We start from the raw sequence: 18,562 nt of genomic DNA, 5'->3' as shown, positions 1-18,562 counted from the left end.
GGTTACAAATCTGATTTTTATTCCAAAAGTCCTTTTTTTTTTTTTTTTTTTTTTTTTTTTTTTTTTGAACCATTACAAACTTCTTAGTAATTACTTTGAAGCAGATTCTTTATAAGTGGGAATCGTCTGGAAGGTTCCTTTAAGAGCTCTGTTTTGCAGATGTTGTTTTGCCGTGTGGACTCCATCAGTCACAACAGCAGAGCATCGTCGTTGCTGTTGCATCACTTCCTTTGCAGGAGAATTGACTCCAGGATCCTTGGGGCAGGGTCATTTTCTCATTGTTTTGCACACCTATTTACATGTGGAACTCTGATGAGTCACAGCCACGAATTAAATGGGGACTGTTATTACACCTGTTAGCTGGTGGTGTGCTGGCCTGTATGCAAGCTGGCCTTTTTTCCCTTAAGCCAGCTTTATATGGTTTAAACTTCAGTTTCAGACCAAATAATATCCCTTTAAAAGATATATGTTTTCAGTTTCTCTTTAAAAAATCAGAATTTCTGGCACAACTCATGTTTTTTAGAATAAGAGCCATCTGCCAGTAAACCTTGCTGCTTCGTTCCTACAGGGAACATGCTGGTCCAGGTCTCCACCATGCCCCACATGACATACTTCCTGTCTCTCACTTACCTGTCTGCCTCCCTGGTTTCTTCCTTAGATCTCTGACTCTCCCTGGTATCTCTGTTTGATAATTAGATTAACATGTAATAATATGATATACCCAACAATTGAAAAGCAAGCAAAACCAAAACATTTGAGGTTTGCAATATCTGTTATCTTTTGTAACTAGAACTATGTATCATTTGAAGAATACCATGATATATAAATTCTATGGTTGAAGTCAATTAGTCTATTTTAGCAATATATTATAATGATTTTGTATGTGCTTATATGGATGTGTACACAAATATGTGATAGCAGTGTTTATGAAAACACAATGGGCAGAATCGTCAGAGTGAAGAATACTTGGGAATTTATTTCTTAAAGTTTTTCTTACAGGTTTTAAGTTTGAGATTTTATAAATGTGAAAGTTGTTTTTTTTTTAAACTCAAAGCTAACTCCTGACACAAATTGTCAACAATGAAAAAGATTTTTCTTCTCTAAATGATCTTTTTATATTTTAAACAGAATTTGAGGAAAGGAAAAATACCAGACTACTTGATTGCCATGTTTTTCCCCCAGGAAAAAGTATTTTCCAATACCTTATACTAAGAATAAAGTTTAGGGATAGTCAGGAAAACCAGAGGACAGAGGAGAGGAATGGAGAAGGGACCTGCAATGCAGGTGGCCGTTAGGACCTAGGAAAGGCAGGATGGATGTTATCTTGCAGCCTTGATAAGCAGCGCAGGCACTGCTAACACTTGGTTTTGAACTTTTGACCCCAGCATTGTAAGAATAGATTTGCATTGCTCAGTTAAAATTTTGAGAAATATTTTTCTGTGCACAACAACTGAAACCATTTGTGTCTGCCTCCAGTTATTAGTATACTGTTCTAGTACACAGTGGAAGAAGGACCTTATCAGCAAAGTCTGTATGGGAGAAATGCAGAGGTACCCACATATTAGATGTTTAACAAGTGACCAGACTGCCCACAGGACAGAAGCTGTTTCTTCACATATGATGTCCAGCATTGCCTGTTCACTGCTGTTTAGTCTTACTCCCTTATAATTAGTGCTTGTGTGTGTTCTTTAAGGTTAGTCAGCATAAAGTCTATAGACCATACTTGCAAGACTGAGAACAAAAATTAGTAGAGCTATGGATGAGTGTAGCTTAGTGGAAATAAGGACCTGAGTGGTAGGTGTGATTGTCCTTGGCATGTTACTACTCTTAGGCTCCTCATGAAACAGACCTGGAGAATGGGCAGGGTGTACTCATGGTCAGCTCTCCTTGTCTGTGGGTCGATTCAACCAACTGCAAATGGAAAATATTTGAAAAATAAGATGGTTCAGAAAGCGCCAAGAACCAAAACTTGAGTTTATAGTGTACCATACTGAACCTATGCAAATGAAGTGGTATGCTGGCATTATATTAGTTATTATAAGTAATATAAAGATGACTTAAGGTATATGGAAACATATTCATTGGTTATGCATTACATATACCATTTTGTATAAGAATGTGAGCATCTTTGAATTCGGATATCCACAGTGTTCTTGGAGGTCCTCTGAATATCATGAGATCATGAGATGTTTGTCTACATTAAACATCTATTAGTATCTCACATTTCATTCCAGTATCATATGAATTCTTTACGCTCCCATGTCTGTAATTTTCTTCTGCAGTATGGAGTAACAAAGCCTGGCTTCCATTATCCTCAACATTTTCTTTACTCAGTCTTCCTTTATGTAACTAATTTCCCCAGCATGCATACAGACCACAGCCTAGACCCTGGGCCTGCTGGACACCCCAGTGCAGTGATGGAATCCTCACTCTGGCCCCACCACATACGCAGTGAGCCAGCCGAATTCTCAGCCTGGCTCTGCCAGATACACTGGCCAAACCCTTGACTTTTTAAACTTAGAGGAATTATATAAGCAAAAACTTAAGACAGACTATTTCCTGAGCTTTAAAAATAAGGATGCTAAAACTTTTAGTCATTCAGTCATTGTCTAGTTTTAATTGTTATTCACAGAGGCTGGTAGGACTTGTTTAAAGATTTGAAACTAATGCTATTTATATGTAGTCCTGCACTTTCCCTTTGTGTAATGTCGTGTTAATAGGCATTAAAGATGCTGGCCATGGCTTTGGTGAGCAAGGTTGAGCTTTCTTCTTAGCTCAGAAAGCTACAAGGGCACTGCAACAAAAAAGCTAACGCTGTATAGTATTTGTCTTCAGCTGGCAGCTGACCCACCTACAGAAATCCCTTCCTCAATTTGACCTAACAATAAAAAAGATTTGATTTCCTCTAGAAGAACTAGAAGAAAAAGTGGGAGAAATTATTTTTTTTCCATTTCCTGGTCTATTTGATCTGTTTTTAGTTTGACTCTTTTCTTTGCCACCACATTCTTGCTCTCTTAGTTTGCTTCCTGATGTCTGCTCTTCCCGAGTATAGAAAACTCTTGGTTGTTTTCATAAGAAGAGATGGGCCAGCTGGTAAAGCCAAGGACTAGATGGTCCAAATCATGTTTGCCTCTGTGTTGATTTCAGCAGTCTGAATACAAGCCCATTTACTATGTCAAGGTAGTCATGAATCTCTCCATGGCTTCAGGTCTCTGCTCTGTGGTTCCCTGGCTCTCAATGCAGGCACTAGGAAAAGTAAGTACAACAGCCTATCTGGCTCTCCCCTGCTCTAAGGAAACTTAGTTCTGATATAGGAGCAAATCTGTGTAACTTACCTCAAATATCATTTAAAGATGGAAACTCTTTGCACAGTAGTGATGGTAAAGTCTTTTATCTTTTATATATTCTTTAATCCTCTGTGACTTTAGCCCTCTTCTCTTTGCCTGCAAAACTTTATTCCAAAATGCTCAGTCATTATGCAGAGGCCCCAATGAACAGCTATTAATATTTCACCCAGGGGTACTACCAGCATTCTGATTTCCTAAGGGCTGCTGGCATCAAAGGAATTGCATTGGCATACAGTGAGCACTGTGAGGTTCCACGTATCCCATGGACATGCCCGGCATGGAAACACTGTATATGCTTCAGCCTGACCTCCCTCCTTCAACTAAAGCTATATCCACAGCCCAGAAGCAAAAATCTCTTCAATGACAGCCAGCCAGCACTGCAGGTGACCTGGAACTCTGTTGTTGTTGTTGCTTTTTTTATTCTTTGCATGCATACATATAATGAATTTTAGTCCCCTTCATCCCATCACCCTGCCTTACTCTCCCCACTGGAGCCTTTCTTCTCAGCAAGGCCCCTCCTACTTTCATGTCTTTTGTGCATGTGACCCACTGAGTTTAATTAGGGCTTCCAGCAGGAGCAGGAGTGAGAGCTTCTTCACTTATCAGTGACTATTCCACCAAAGTGACACCCATTCTCCAGCCACCATTAACTGTCAGTAGTCAGAAGTATAGCCTTACGAGCTCTTCTCCCTTCTATTAAAAGATGTTAAGAAGACTGCTTCTGTGCAGATCTCATGTAAATTACTGCAGCTACAGAGAGTTCATGCATGCATCAGCTATGTCCTATCTAGAAGACACAGCTCTCACATTCTTCCTCTCTCTCTCTCTCTCTCTCTTTTTTTTTTTTTTTTTCGAGACAGGGTTTCTCTGTATAGCCCTGGCTGTCCTGGAACTCACTTTGTAGACCAGGCTGGCCTCAAACTCAGAAATCCACCTGCCTCTGCCTCCCAAGTGCTGGGATTAAAGGCGTGCGCCACTACGCATTCTTCCTCTCTTTACAGTGTTCTCTGAACCTTGGGTGATGGGTAATATAGATATCCTATTTAACGTGGAACATTCCACAGTTGCTTATTCTATGAACTTTTAAGCAGTTTCACTTTGTTGTTTTAAGACAGTTCTTGCTGATTGGCTAGGCAGGCTGTCTAGCTAGCCAGTGAAACTTCTGCCCCAAGTTCTGGGATTACAGGCAGACAGTCAGTCCCTTATACCAAAGCAGAGATGATCCATCACAGACTTCTGCTCCAGATTCATTCCTAGGCCCCTCAGATGGCTTTAAGGCCTCATATATGTCAGTCCCTCCTTTCCCAGCATCCTCTTCCTGCCCAGCCCCTCCTTTCTCAGCATCCTGCCTCTTTTGGGACATGGTCATCACCTGTCCTGCTCTGGATCCCTCAGAAACTTGGTCCCTCCCTCCACGAGGGCAGTGCACATTTGGTTGCCTCTTCTGGAGCCCTGTTTGGTGTCTATTCTCCTTCTTACTTGCGATAAGGCAAAAATGGGTCAGTTCTTTATTACTCATGGCCCAGAAAGCTTGGAGCATGAGTGCTGACCAAGAGTAATTGGATGAACAAACATGAGTACAAACAAAAGCAAAGACAGCAATAAGAACATTTAAAAGACTTACAGGAACGCTACTGATAAAAGTAGTAATTAGTATAATTATGCTCTTAGTTTGCACCAATAGTGTGCTGAGGATGTCATGGGGGACATCTCATTTATTGTAAGGATATTGTGAGGTGATTGCATGCTGTAGGTTGGATGGTGTTTTGTTACTGGTTTTTTTAGACAGGTCTCACTGTACCCAGCAGGATTACCCTTGTACTTGCTATTTTAGGCCAGGCTAATCTCAAACTCTTGATCCTTCTGCTTCAGCCTCCTGTGTGCTGGGGTTACATCTAATACACTGTCATGCCACACAATACATAGTAGTAAAATGTCCACCAGAAGCCCTTGTAGTAAAACTAGGGTCCCTCCCTTATCAGGAGGTAGAAGCTTTAAGAGCTAGGATGTAACAAGTGATCTTTAGGCTACTGGGAATATGCCCTTGAGATTATGGAACCCCCAGATCTGTTCTTATCATCTTTTGCTCCCTGCCCTTGAAATGAGATTTTTGTTCGGCCGCACACTGCCACCGTTGTGTGCTGCTTACCAAGGGCCTGAAGCAATAAGGGCTACCCAGTCATAGGCTGAAAGCTCCAAAGTTTAAAGCCAGGATAAGCTTTTTCTTTATTTATGTGTCATGACTACATTTGTTAGCAACAATAGAGACCTGATAACCACACTACTATTATTGTTCTACTGTTCACATGAAATTATGAGGCTCAGAGCTAGTTAGTGCTAGCCCATGGCCGCCCTGCAGAGGGGACTTTGTCAGTACTGCTTTTCTATGCCATCAGTGGCCCAGGAACACTCCTGGGCTCTACAGGTATGATACACCTAGCAAGGGTTCTCATACATGTCAGTCGCAGGCTTCTGTGACAATAGAGGATAAAAATAAACCATCCAGGTCAAAGTGATTTTAAGATAATTGAAATCAAGAAGTCCCTGTGTGGCCAACTATATTACAAATAACTCAAATGCCAGATAGCATGATTATGAGGAACTTTGTTGAACCCCACTTTTAAATCTGGGCTAGGTTTCCTTCTCTAAGCTGTGGCATTCTTTCTGTCTCTATTATTGCCTCAAATAATTTCTGAAACCATGTGATTGAGGACATGTGGAGGGGAGAGTAGAACAAAAGATTAGTTTCTAAAATAGCTAAATTTTAAACCCAATTATTGTGCTTCCTACGTGGCACTGTCGGTTTACATAAAGTGTGGAACAGTGTAGCATAGGTTTTATTTTCTCCCAACTCAAGCTCTGCCTTGAGTGCCAGGCTCCTGGGCACTTACTGACTATTCAGGTATATATGAATGCACACAGTCAGTGATTAGGATTCAAGGCCAGGGCCCCAGGCCCCAGGGCTGTGACTTGAATACCCCGTCTTTTTCCAATAGTCCTACAAAGTTGATCAACTAAGTGACTCTGATGTGCGAATCCATGATTTGACAGAAGAAATAGAAAAAAAAAAGATGCTTTTGTCTTTGAGAGAAGTATTCATCTACGAAGGTGATGAATTGGGAAGGTGAACTGAGCCTCACTAAAGTGGCCAGTCGCCCCAGTAAGCTCTGTATGCGCAGGCGAACAAAGGGGTCCAAGTTCTGTGTAAGAACAGCAAGCTGTCTCTCCAGCTCCTGCAAGTAGCATTTAACCAAGCATTTTTCATTGTAGAAGTCTGTTATACAGGTACACAAGCATATATGCTCATAGTAAAATAAATACCACATATTTATACTTTGTCCACAGTAACAAGTGTTGGTTAACATTGTGAATGTCCAAGGGATGAACTCAATACTGTTCAGTCCTTTAAAACTGAGACTTTTATCTATCTGCTTATATGAGACTTTTGCCATGATAAATGTTTTAATTAGGGAAAAAGTGTTTATGTTTAAAAAACAAAACAAAACAAAAACAAAAACAAAAACAAAAGCATTACCGGGTGGTGAGCTAGCACAACAGATAAAAGCATTTGGAGCCTGCAGTTCAAGCCTGACACCTGAGGTTAATCCCCAGAACCAAAGAGCGGGAAAGAGCTGGTGATATGTTGCTGTGACATGCATTCACCCACACACATTATACACTTACACACAAACTGATAATGCTTTAAGACCCCCCATAAAGTTGTGTGTGCATAAACGATTGCAGAGAAGCTCACAGGAGTGCTGCAGCACCAGTTACCTCTAACAAGGAAAGCTGTAGGAATATGCGAGAGAAATACTTTCCCCTGTCTATCTTTTCTATCATTTCAGTCTTTGACTAGTTTATATCACCGTGTCACAACTATAGATATTTCAATTTGCAAAACAAAGAGGCTTAGAATTTAGATTTGTAATTTTCATCCTTTAATTTCAGATTTATAGAAAGTATAGTATAGAAAACAAATATCTTTAATCCCTCACCAGTTTTATTTTGTATTTTCCTCAGTGTCTAAGCTTCTCTTTTTATATTTTTATGTAGCATATAATTATTTTTTTATTATTGAAGAGCATATTGGAGAGATTATGATCCATTGAATAATTCGAGGTGTGTTTCCTAAAAACAAGAATGTTCTCTTCACCACGGTGCAGTGATGGAAATCAGGAAAATGATTTGTCACAAATCAGTGTCTAACTCTTAGCTGATGTTCATATTTTATCCGTCATTCCAGTAATGCCCTAAAAGCAATTTCCCCGTACTCTGATTCAAACTGGAGGTGTGCCCTGCATTGACCTCTCACACTCCCTTAAGGCCCTATACTCCAGAATGCCATCCAGCCCTGTGGGTTTCTCAAGCAGGCCCTCTGCAGTTATTTTTTGTAAATCTCTAGTGTCAGCCTTCATCGCTCTGGATGAGGTTCAGGTTGAGGGCTGCTGCATCCACCACTGTGCCTTCTTCCCTGTATGTGAGCAGGGAGCCCTGCTCCCCTCTGGGTCCTCGGCCTTGGGGCTGCTCAGGAGTCTCCTTAGGCCAGGTGCACAGCCCTTCAGCCCAGCTGGGATCTCTGAGCTCACTCTCTTCTCTCACTGCCTTGCCCAGCAATGTGTGGCACATTTTCTGGATTTCTAAAACTGTTCAGGAGTACCATGCACATACACATACATGCCCAGCTGCTGCTTCTTATAAACGGCTGACAAAGAGTGTGCCATGGCCTTGCTGTGCGCATCTTGTCGCTAGTCTATGAACTCTGTCTTTACCATCTGTAGCAGAGCCTTCAATCAGATTAGAGGACCTGTTGTAAAAACTTCACAGCAGCTCAGAAAACTCTCACATTTTAAAACTTCTTCCAGAACTGCTCTTGTTTCCCAAGTATGAATTAACCTAGGTTCTCTGGTGAGAGAGAACCAATCAGATGTGAAAGGTATATGTGAGAGAAACTGAGATTGAGAGAGATTTACTGGAAGGTATCCACTTGTGCATTACAGAGACTGGGAAGTCTGTGGTCTGCAGCTAGCAGACAGGAGACCTAGGAAAGATAGGAACACAGTTTTCAGCCTGAGACTGAAGGTCTGAGAACCAAGAGAACTGATGGTATCAGGTCCAGTCTAAACCCAAAGGCAGAAATCTGGTGTCCCAGCTCAGAGACAAGAGGGAAAAAAATGGTTTTATTGTTGTTTTGAGTAGTGTCTTATTCTCTTCAGATCTTCAACAGGCTGGGGAAGGAAAGTGCTTTAAATCAGCCACTAATGATTAGAAGGCTAGCTTCATCTGGAAATGCCCATACATACATACCCAAAATGCCATTTTAGTTAAACCTTCGGGTACCCTGTGGCCCAGTCCAAGTTGATAATGGAATTAACCATCACAGTCACATACCATTTTTTCTAGTATTGGTGATTCTAATTTTAATAACTTGTCTTAAGTGTTTATAAACTTCCTCTGCTATTAAGTTTTCATCTTTCCCTTTGTAATTAAGAATTAATCTGAAGGGAGTTACTCTGAGGCTCTGTAAGAACCCTGTCCTTTGTCATACTGTAACTGCTGGTTTCAGCATCCACTGATCTAACATTGTGCCCTCTATGTGTATGCTTTGACATTGTCCTGTAAGGAGTCGCATCTCCTGCCTTGTTCATGTCTTTAGTTGTCGGTCAGGTGTTTACTGTGTTCAGTGAATTAAACTCTGTCACTGGCATCATTTCTTGTCATGGCAGTTTCTCAGGTGGTCCCAGGCAGGGGCCAGTAAAACTGTCATTCTTTGAGCACTTCCCTACGCGTGGCTCTACAAGATGCTCTGGATTCTGTGGTTCTTTTAGTCTATGACGACTTCAGCTCATTTTCATGGGGCCTTGCAGCCTGTTAGGTAAGAGTAGTATTTGCATGCCTACATCTGGGTATTATTCCTTCTTGGTATCCCGGTGGACTATTAGGAAGTGCACATGAGACTGTTTCCTTCCTCTCCCCTCCACAGTACATAGTTCCTCCAATTTCAGTTCTAACCTGCTTGTTTTTTCTCTGTGTCTCAAGTTTATTTCATAATCCAAATAAAATCTACTTTTAAAATTCCCCAAATCTTTAAAAATTCAAGTTCTTTAAAAGCTACAAGTCTCTCAACTCTCCCCCTCCCCTTTTTCTTCCTATATCCTGATTCCAGTTTCCCCTCCCTCCTCGTCTCCTGCACCCCGCCCCCATCTACTCCTCCATTTCTCTTCAGAAAGGGGAAGGTCTCCCATGGATATAAACCAGTGTGACATATAAAGTTGCAGTAAGACCAGGCACCTCCCCTCATATTGACACTGGACAAGGCAAACCATTAGGAAAAAAGGGTCCCTAAAGCAGGTAAAAGAATAAGAGACAGCCCCTGCTGCCACTGTTAGGAGTGCCACAAGATGACCAAACTACAAAACTGTAGTGTGTAGGCAGAGGGCCAGGTCAGTCCTATACAGCTGCCCTGGTTGTTAGTTCCACCTCACCTGTGAGCCCAGGTTGTTTGATTCTGTGGGTTTTCTTGTAGTGTTCTTAACCCTCTGGCCCCTACAGTCTTTCCTCCCCTCTTTTGCAGGATTCCCTGAGCCCCACTTAATGTTTGGCTATGAGTTTCTGCATCTGTTTCTATCAGTTGCTAGGTGAAGCCTCTGGTGACAACTGAGCTAGGCACCAATCTCTGAGTTTAACAGAATACCTTTAGAAATCATTTCTTATCCTAGGTCTCTGAGCTATCTAGCCTCTGGGTTCTGGCCCTCCAGGCAGTGTCAAGGGTGGACTCCCTCTTGTGGTATGTGTCTCAAGCTGGACCAGTCTTTGGTAGCCACACCCACAATTTCTTCACTACCTTGACCTCAACACATCTTGAAGGCAGGAAAAATTGTAGATTAAAGGTTTTGTGGCTGAGTTGGTGTCCCAGTCCCTCCACTGGAAGTCTTGCCTGATTACAGAAGATGACCAGTTTAGGCTTTGAATCTGTCCTCCAATGCTAACAGTCTTAGCTAGGCTTACCCTTGTAGATTCCTGGGAGTTTCCATAAAAGTCACAAGTCTCTTAGTGGTAAGCTCATATAAATATTCATTCAAGTATTGTGGCACCAAGTAGAGATTTTTATTCCAAAAGAGAAAAGACATGGCCATAGCAGTGAACAGTCACATCAAAGCAAAATCAAACCCAGGAGTATAACACCCAGTCCTTGCTCTGCCAGAGCTTAAACTGCATTCTTCCGGGCTTCTAAGATCTTTGGCAGAAAAGTCCTTTTAGGAATGTTTAATCCTTTAATGTCCCTTAACATGAATATCATGATATAGGTTTACCAATATATAACCTCTAATATGATCTCAATCAGTGTTACATAAAAACCTTCTATTTACAGTGATAAAAAGAAAAAGACTGCACATTTCTATTTAGTGTATGAACAAGAATATTGTTAATAGGACAAAAACATTCATGACTATTATACTGTTACTGATCACATGATCATAAGCTGGCATTATAACTTCTTTCTTCTACTACCCGTCTGTATTTCCTCTGTTCTCGGCAAGCATGTCAGTGAGTCTTGGTCCTTTATCTGGGGGAGTGGCCTTTACTTACATTCCTGAAGGGTTTGGGCTATTGATCACCCAGCCTGGATTGGGTTGTAGTTTCTTATTGACTTAGTCACAGGTCCTGGTAACACTTGCAGGTGTGCTGAAAGATTTGCATTTCAGATGGTGCAGTTCCCCTTTGTTAGTCTGCATCAGTCATGCCTCCATCTGTCGCACTCAGTGGGTGTGGCTTCTCACTGAAATGATTGAAGACTAGACACTTCTAGTCACTGTATATTTTCAGGTTACGCTTGGTGGAATGTGGAGAGTAGATGAGGAGCGAGAGTAGTCACAACCGTGCCTGTGGGAGGGATCGGCCACGCCCAGGACTTCAAGGTCTTGCAACACCATTTGCTGCCAAGTCACTTGATGATAGAAGTATATCTTACTGACATGATTGAATTTTTTTCTAAGAAAGCTTAAAGATAACATCTTCATGGAATTCATTTTGATAAAACCGTATTTCTCAGGTTGCTATGGAATTTATTGTCCACAGTCCCAAGACAAGAAGTTCAAAAATCAAGGTTAGAGCAGAACCAAGCTCTCTCTAACATAACAGCCTTTTAGGGGCTCTTCTAGCTTCTTGAGGGGGTAAATGGAATTCGTTTCCTTGACCTGTGCTGCCTCACATGGCTATATGTGTCCACATGTGACATTTCCCCTTCTTTAAAGTTTTGTGTTAGAGTGTATCCTAACGAGCTCATCTTGATTACATCTGCAGAAGCCCTGTTTCCCAATAAGGTTGCATCACAAGAAGGTTAGGGCTTCCTACTATGCTGTTTGGGGAACACAGTTCAAGCAGTTCAGTCCCCCACACTGATGCCTTGTGCTTTTTGGTTTTCCCAAGCTGCTATCTATTTTTCTACCAGGTATTGTCTTTTTTTTTTTTTTTTTCATTTTCAAATGCACAGTTCATTGTTCACCTATGAAAACTCGGGAGAGAACTCACAGAAAATGAATCTAATAACTGAACGGTCCAGCTCTAAGTGATGACACCAATGTCCAGAGGCAGAATTCACTCACAGACAGTGGGTAGGAGGATCTCGAGCCACTGCATCCACATCCTGGTGGGGGAAGGACAGCGAGTGGGTGCCAGCTCTGTAGCAGATGCCCGGAGATGGACAGAGGCTAACAGGTCACACCTCAGGTTCTGGACATTCAGCAGTCACCAGAGTCAGAGCCAGCCAGAGGCATTCTGGTGGGAGATGTGGTCACTGGAAGGGTCCCTTGTTACTAGAGTTCATAATTCATGCATTTTGTGTGCATTAGACACCAGCGTCTGCAGTTACTGATTTTTGTTGTTGTTGCGTATTCATTGTTTTCAGGCATTACCATTACCAGGTAGTTAAGCTGTCTGGGGCACCAACAAGTGATCGATTGGCAGTCTTATTCCAGTTCTGAGTTTCTTTATCATACTTTAATTCTATCGTTTTACATCTCACTCTATCTAAAACATTTTCCCCTCATCCTTGTCTATTTGCCTGGTATTCGTTCTCCCTTTTATTTATTTTTATAAAGACTTTTTCCTTGGTTTGGTAATTTCACACATATATATAATGAATTCTAGCCATTTCATCTCCCATTACCTGTTCTCATTCCTTTTGTCTTTTAAAAAGCTACATATCTACTTTATTTCTATAGAAAAATATCTGTACAAAAATTTTGCCCATTTTATTCTCCTTTGCTTATACCATTCAAATAAAAACATTTTTATTCTTATATTCATTTATTCCCTCCTTTCAGAAGTATGTAATTAATTAATGGGACTAAGTTTGTTCTGAAGCCACCTGCATACTGTGACCCTGCCATTCTTAGCAAGAGATTTTTTTTTTTTTGTTTAGCTGTTTAGGAACTATTGCCTACTTTTGGAGCACGTTCTCCAGTGCTGAGACAACAGGGGAAGGCACCAGTCTCTATCAGCATCCTCTCAGGCTAGGTCTGTTCTCAGAGCATTCGATTTTCTTTTTTCCTTTTTATTTATTTATTTTTTAAGAAGGCAACACAGTCTATCTACCCCTGGCTGGTCTGAAACTCATTATGTAGATAAGACTGGCAATCATCCTGCTTCAGCCCCCCCCCCCCAAGTTCTAGAATCACAGGGCTATGTCACCATTTCTGGCACCCACAGCCTTTCTATGCAGTGGCTCAAAGTCGTGGCTTTATTTCATGGTTGATAATACTTTCTCTTGTGGTTTTGTCTGTTCTTATTGATGATTTCAGAGAGCCAAGGTATTCTTCTGTTGTCATCCTTGGATAGGCGTTCCTTGGTTGGTGTTTGAGGGTGGTCCTAAACCCAATCCCAGAGAACTTGAATGTTTCGAGATAAATAGAAAAAGACAAGGCAGCAAAGGAAACTGAAAAAGAAAACCAGAGAAATAGGAAGAAACCCCAGCAAATGTGAGCTCACAGAAGCCAAGAAAAGATAGTGTTAAGGCAGTAGTAGGACTCTGTGGCAAATGCTGCCGAGAGAGAAACTGTGATGTCGGAGCCCTAACAGTAAGTTGAATTCATGAGGAATCACTGCAGGAAGTTGGACAGTGCACTGATGTACGGGAGTGGACCCAGACTGGAGCTGGCAGAGGGGATCGGGATGAAGAAAAGAAGCATGCCTGGTCATAGATGGGACACTCCCCTGAGAACATTTGCACTGGAAAGGGAAGAAGACAGGCCAAGTCAGTTATGATTAAGCACCATTATTCCAGAATGCCTTTATTCCTCATAAAACAAATGAAAAGTGCTCATGAATAAAGATTTTTATTAAATACACACAGAGAATTTTCCTTCTGATTATAGATGATTCATTCCATGGACTTGATGAAGTCAAGCAAGAGCACCGGTGAATTGTAAGTGAGTGAATCTGACTTAGAAGCCACAGGAGTACCTGTGAAATACAATCCAAAGCCAGTTGTGGTGGCTCACTTTGTAAAGCCAGCCCTCAGGAAACTATGGCAGAAGACGGAGGACTTCCTGGGTTACTAGTGCGTGCTAGGCTGGCTTGGGCTGTAGAGTAAGTCTGTGAAAAGTCAAGAAAGCAGCAAGGGAGTCAGGGAGGATCTGATCAGAAATAACTCCATCTTTGTCTTATACTCAACTTAAAATTCAATAAAATTTATCTCTAATATTTGGTGTTTTCATATTCTATTCTATTTCCCCTTAAAGTATTTAAGATGTTTCCATCTTTAATTTCTACTGCCCACCCTTCGTTAGGATCTTATTGCTCTCTTTAACTACAACTTACTGTGTGTCCAGACACATCCAGTTTACGCTTACTCCACCAGGCTTCCAGAGACTATCCTGCAGCCAAGTCTACTCCGTGAACACAGGGCGTGGCCTCCTGCTCTGCTCAGCTCAGCCACCTTCCTCCTCTGCATGCACTCACACTCCTGTGCACACGCCTTGTCTGTAGGCTGTGTACATGGTCTGCTGAGACTGGTCTGAAGGAGCTGTTACATCTTGACTGACTGCTACCGATGGTCCTATATACAAGTGATGTGATGAGTTGCACTAGAATACTTTTAACCATGTGTCTCAGAGCCTATGAGTATTGTACATTTGTCTTCCAACAGCATTGTCTTTAATATCCTCTCCATTGCTACATGTGAATTTAAAATGTTTTAGAACTTTTGTTTCATTTAGAAGTCAATGAAAATATCTAGTTGTTTCAATAAATATTTTCTGAAGTTTTAGAGACTATGACAGTTAAGCTATCTTTGGTTGATTGCTTTTGGCTTTTGAGATGCAGTTTCATGTAACCCAGGCTGCCCTCAAACTCACTATGACCCAGAACTCCTGATCCTCCTGTCTCCAATTCCCAAGACCTGGGATTGCAAGAGGGTGCCATGTCTAGCTAATTTTAATTTAATTTAAAGGTACACACATATATAAGTGTGTCTATGAGAAACTGGTTCTTAGACTTTGGAAGAACACGGGGGAATCTTCCCAGTGTAGGGTGAGAAGGGGACCAGAGTGAAGGGAAACAGTGACAAGACCATGGAGACAAAGGCCGAGAGAGGTGAGGGGAGAGAGAGGTGCTCATGCACGGGGGTGGCATTGCTTGTTGGGAGTCAAGTAAGGGGGTGGGACCCTATGTGGCTGAAACAGTTTGTCTACGATTTTAGGATTCCTCACTTGAAGGAGTTTTTCGGCAATATTTGCTACTATAACACATGGTTTTATGGTCTTTCCCTTATTCTCTGTTGTTAACACTTTATCTACAGTATTTTCTTATTCTTTTCCCATTTTGATATCTAGAGTTACACCCTTTCTAGTATACATAGACAGTTTATTATAACAGGTTTGCACACAAAGATCATAGAAAATACTTTCATTGTTCCTTTGGAACAGGGTATCTCTTATTCACTTTCTCGTGTAATTACTGCAGATCCTCCCCAAAGGAAGCCCCGAAAGGACCGACTGCATTACTTTTCTGTTCCCCTGTACTTCTGAAATTGCACATGATATTACAGTGGATAGTGGCACCATCTAGTGGTAATTTTGAGACCTAACCAAGTTCAAAGTCATTTGATAACCAGTTTAGAATTTCAAACATAACTTTCTATCAGTCTTGCAAATTGCTGAAGCATTTATTTAATGTCATATCTTGTTGAGCCTCTGAAATGCCCTTCAAGTCAACAGATAACACCACTATTATGATTCATAAATAACGTGGTTTCTAAACAAATGGCTTACACATTGTATACCTTCTTGAAACAAGGTCTCACCATGTAGTCTAGGCTGCTCTTGATCTCCTGCCTCTGCCTCCCAGGAGCAAAGATTGTTGACATAAGCTACCACACCGTGCTCACCCTGCTATTGTGCGTGTGTTTTGATTATATTTTGAAAAAAATGATGCTTAGGAATGTAGTTAAACAAAATATTTACTTGAACTAATACCAGAATTTCAGAAATTATCCCATTCGTGGCTGTAAGAACTATCCAGCAAGAGAGTGCCTTATGATGCTTCTACGTCAGAGTATGGAGCTCATGAGGTGACTCCCACTAAGACCCTGGTGCTTGTTTTTCTTTTTCCTTTTTCCTACATGGGGTGTTTTGACAACCCCTGCCCTTGCTTGGTCCGTTGATGATGGCTGCTGAGCCTGTATTTGCAGATCCAATCAGAGAGACTGGAGTAGTCAATCTTACTTCTTATTTCTTTGTGAATTTTCTTAAAATATGTATGTTCTTGAAGGGAGAGTTTGCTCAGCTGGAGAGCTAAAGGAGGGTATTGGAGCCCATGAACTGAGAATTATAGTCACTTGTGAGTCACTTGGCATGGGTGCTGGAAACTAAACTCTGGTCCTTTGTAGGAGCTGTACACAATCCTAACCACTGAGCCATCTCTCCAGCTTCACAATTATGGGTCCCTAAATGTAAGCTGTATAGATAGAGATCTTGTTGGTAACGTGCAGTTGATTGATAGCTGTGACAATGAATGACATATTGACATTTAGTTCATTCTTGTGGCTATCGAGGCTATTGAGGAGGGGTAGTGTTAATAAAAAATAAAAACATTTGGTAAAGAATCAACATCTCCCTGCAATCCCAGAACTCTTCAGATAGAGGCAGGAATATCACAGATTGAAGACCAACCTTGGCTACATACTTCAAGGCCAACCTGGGCTGCCAGAAACCGTGTATCAAAACAAGCAAATAACCATCGCTTTCATGGATAACGTAATAGAGCAATAAAATTAATTGCCATTTTTGAAAAGGGGGAAAACCATTTATTCAGTGCCAGAGGAACCGAGGGATATAATTATTACCATTGTACAGCTGGAGAGGCTGAAACACAAGGAGGTCAAGTCACTTTTCCAAGGTCTTGCTGCTGTTAGTAATGTGAGCACTCAGGCCCAGAGGAGAAGGACCCCAAAGCGAGTGTTTTGACTGTCAGTGGGAAAACCACAATAAAAAAGCAGACAGGAAACCTCACTGGTTGATAACTCTTATTTAAATACATTCTAACTTCTTGATAAAAATCTTTGTTCTAATTTATTGTTCACAATGACTATATTTGTTTGTTTCCAGTCTTAATTATAGCTGACAACTTTCCATCTTAAGAGATGTTTAAAATTTTTGCCTATCAGTCCCAAATGCTTAGTTATTTCTCCTTGCCCTTTGGTTATAAATAGACAGACTACCCGAGGACCAGCATTTTGCCTGTGTGAGCACTCTTCACTCAGCTCCTGGAAGTGAGATGCAATCTTCCCTCCATTCCCACAGATGTTGTATCCTCACATCCATGCAACTGCAGATTAAAAATATAACAGCTATTTAGATAGCACATAAATTACATGAAGAATTGTTATAGCCTACAGATTATATGAAATATGGAGAAGTATGTACAAAAGTGTTCCACAGATCTAGGACATTTTATGTAAGGTACTTAAACATCCAAGGATTTTGTTATTTGTGAGGGCTCATAGACCCAGGCTTCAATGGATGCTGAAAACTGACTGTATTTGCCGGTGCCTCTGGGCAGGTGGAGTGTATTGGTAACAATCACTTGAGAGAAACAGTTAGGCTCTGGTTTGTACATGCTTATAGATGTGGGCTACTGTATGTGTGCTGTTTTTACTTTGTTCCTATGGCATCTTCTCACCAGCCTCCTCATTCCCCATTCATACTACCCCACTGTATTATATAAGGATAAATACATCATGTTTTCTATGGTATCTTGCCATGTGTACACCTACTCTTATCAAATGTATACAGAGATAGACACACATGTAAATATGATCCCATACAAAAATGGGATCATATTATATACCTTAAAAATATAGACACTTTCAATCAGTTGTCCCATTCCTGTGAGTCCTTCCCGCTGGTTTGTAAGCTATGTGTCCAGGGTGTTTTCTGCAGCGTTGCTCTAGTCCAAGGAGGGAAGGAAGATCACTGAAAAAATCAAGCTGTATCTACACCATGGGATTCTAAGCAGTCACTACAAAAACCAGTGTGATTTATATCAGAAGTGTCTCCTGTGTAGTCTTCTGCTGTGGAGTGTACTGTGACTATTTCCTTGCTGACAATTTGGTGAGGCTTCTAGAGGGAGAAGAAATAAATGTGAACAGGCCTTGTTTAATTGAAAATCCAGTAGAGTAAATTTCAACACCTGATTTAACTTCCATTTCTTTTCCTCCTAGAGCTGTGAGTGTTTCTCTCTTAATTGACCTTCTGTATTTGGGAAGGGGAAATTCACAGCCTTCAAAGTGTTAAGTTCCTTCTTTTGCCTGGCTTTTCAGCCCTACCGGACCTGCTTCATCATGTACCCCAGGCTGGCCTCCAACTCACAGTAATCCTCCTGCCTCATCCTTACAAGAGTTGAATATAAACATAAGCTACTATGACTGACCCAAACATAGTCTGCGTTTTTGTTTGTGTTGTGTTGTGTTTATGTTTAAGAAAGAGTCTCACTCTGTATGTAGTTCAAGCTAAACTGAAACTCATTGGCTTTGACTCAAAGCAGGCCTCCTGTCTCATCCTCTTAAGGGATGGGATTATAGGCAGGTGTGGTGGCGCACGCCTTTAATCCCAGCATTTGGGAGGCAGAGGCAGGCAGATTTCTGAGTTCGAGGCCAGCCTGGTCTACAGAGTGAGTTCCAGGACAGTCAGGGCTACACAGAGAAACCCTGTCTC

At 41.3% G+C, this 18,562-nt stretch overlaps 1 protein-coding gene across 2 annotated transcripts in view; it reads left to right on the top strand.

The window, feature by feature from the left end:
- The window catches only part of Myo1d (myosin ID), a 297,401-nt gene that overhangs the window by 66,160 nt on the left and 212,679 nt on the right, over positions 1-18,562 (top strand). The window lies entirely within an intron of this gene.

This window comes from Mus caroli, chromosome 11 (genome assembly GCF_900094665.2).
Source record: "Mus caroli chromosome 11, CAROLI_EIJ_v1.1, whole genome shotgun sequence".
NCBI lineage: Eukaryota > Metazoa > Chordata > Mammalia > Rodentia > Muridae > Mus > Mus caroli.
Note: the sequence above shows the minus strand (reverse complement) of the source record. Positions and strands in the feature narration are given on the sequence as shown.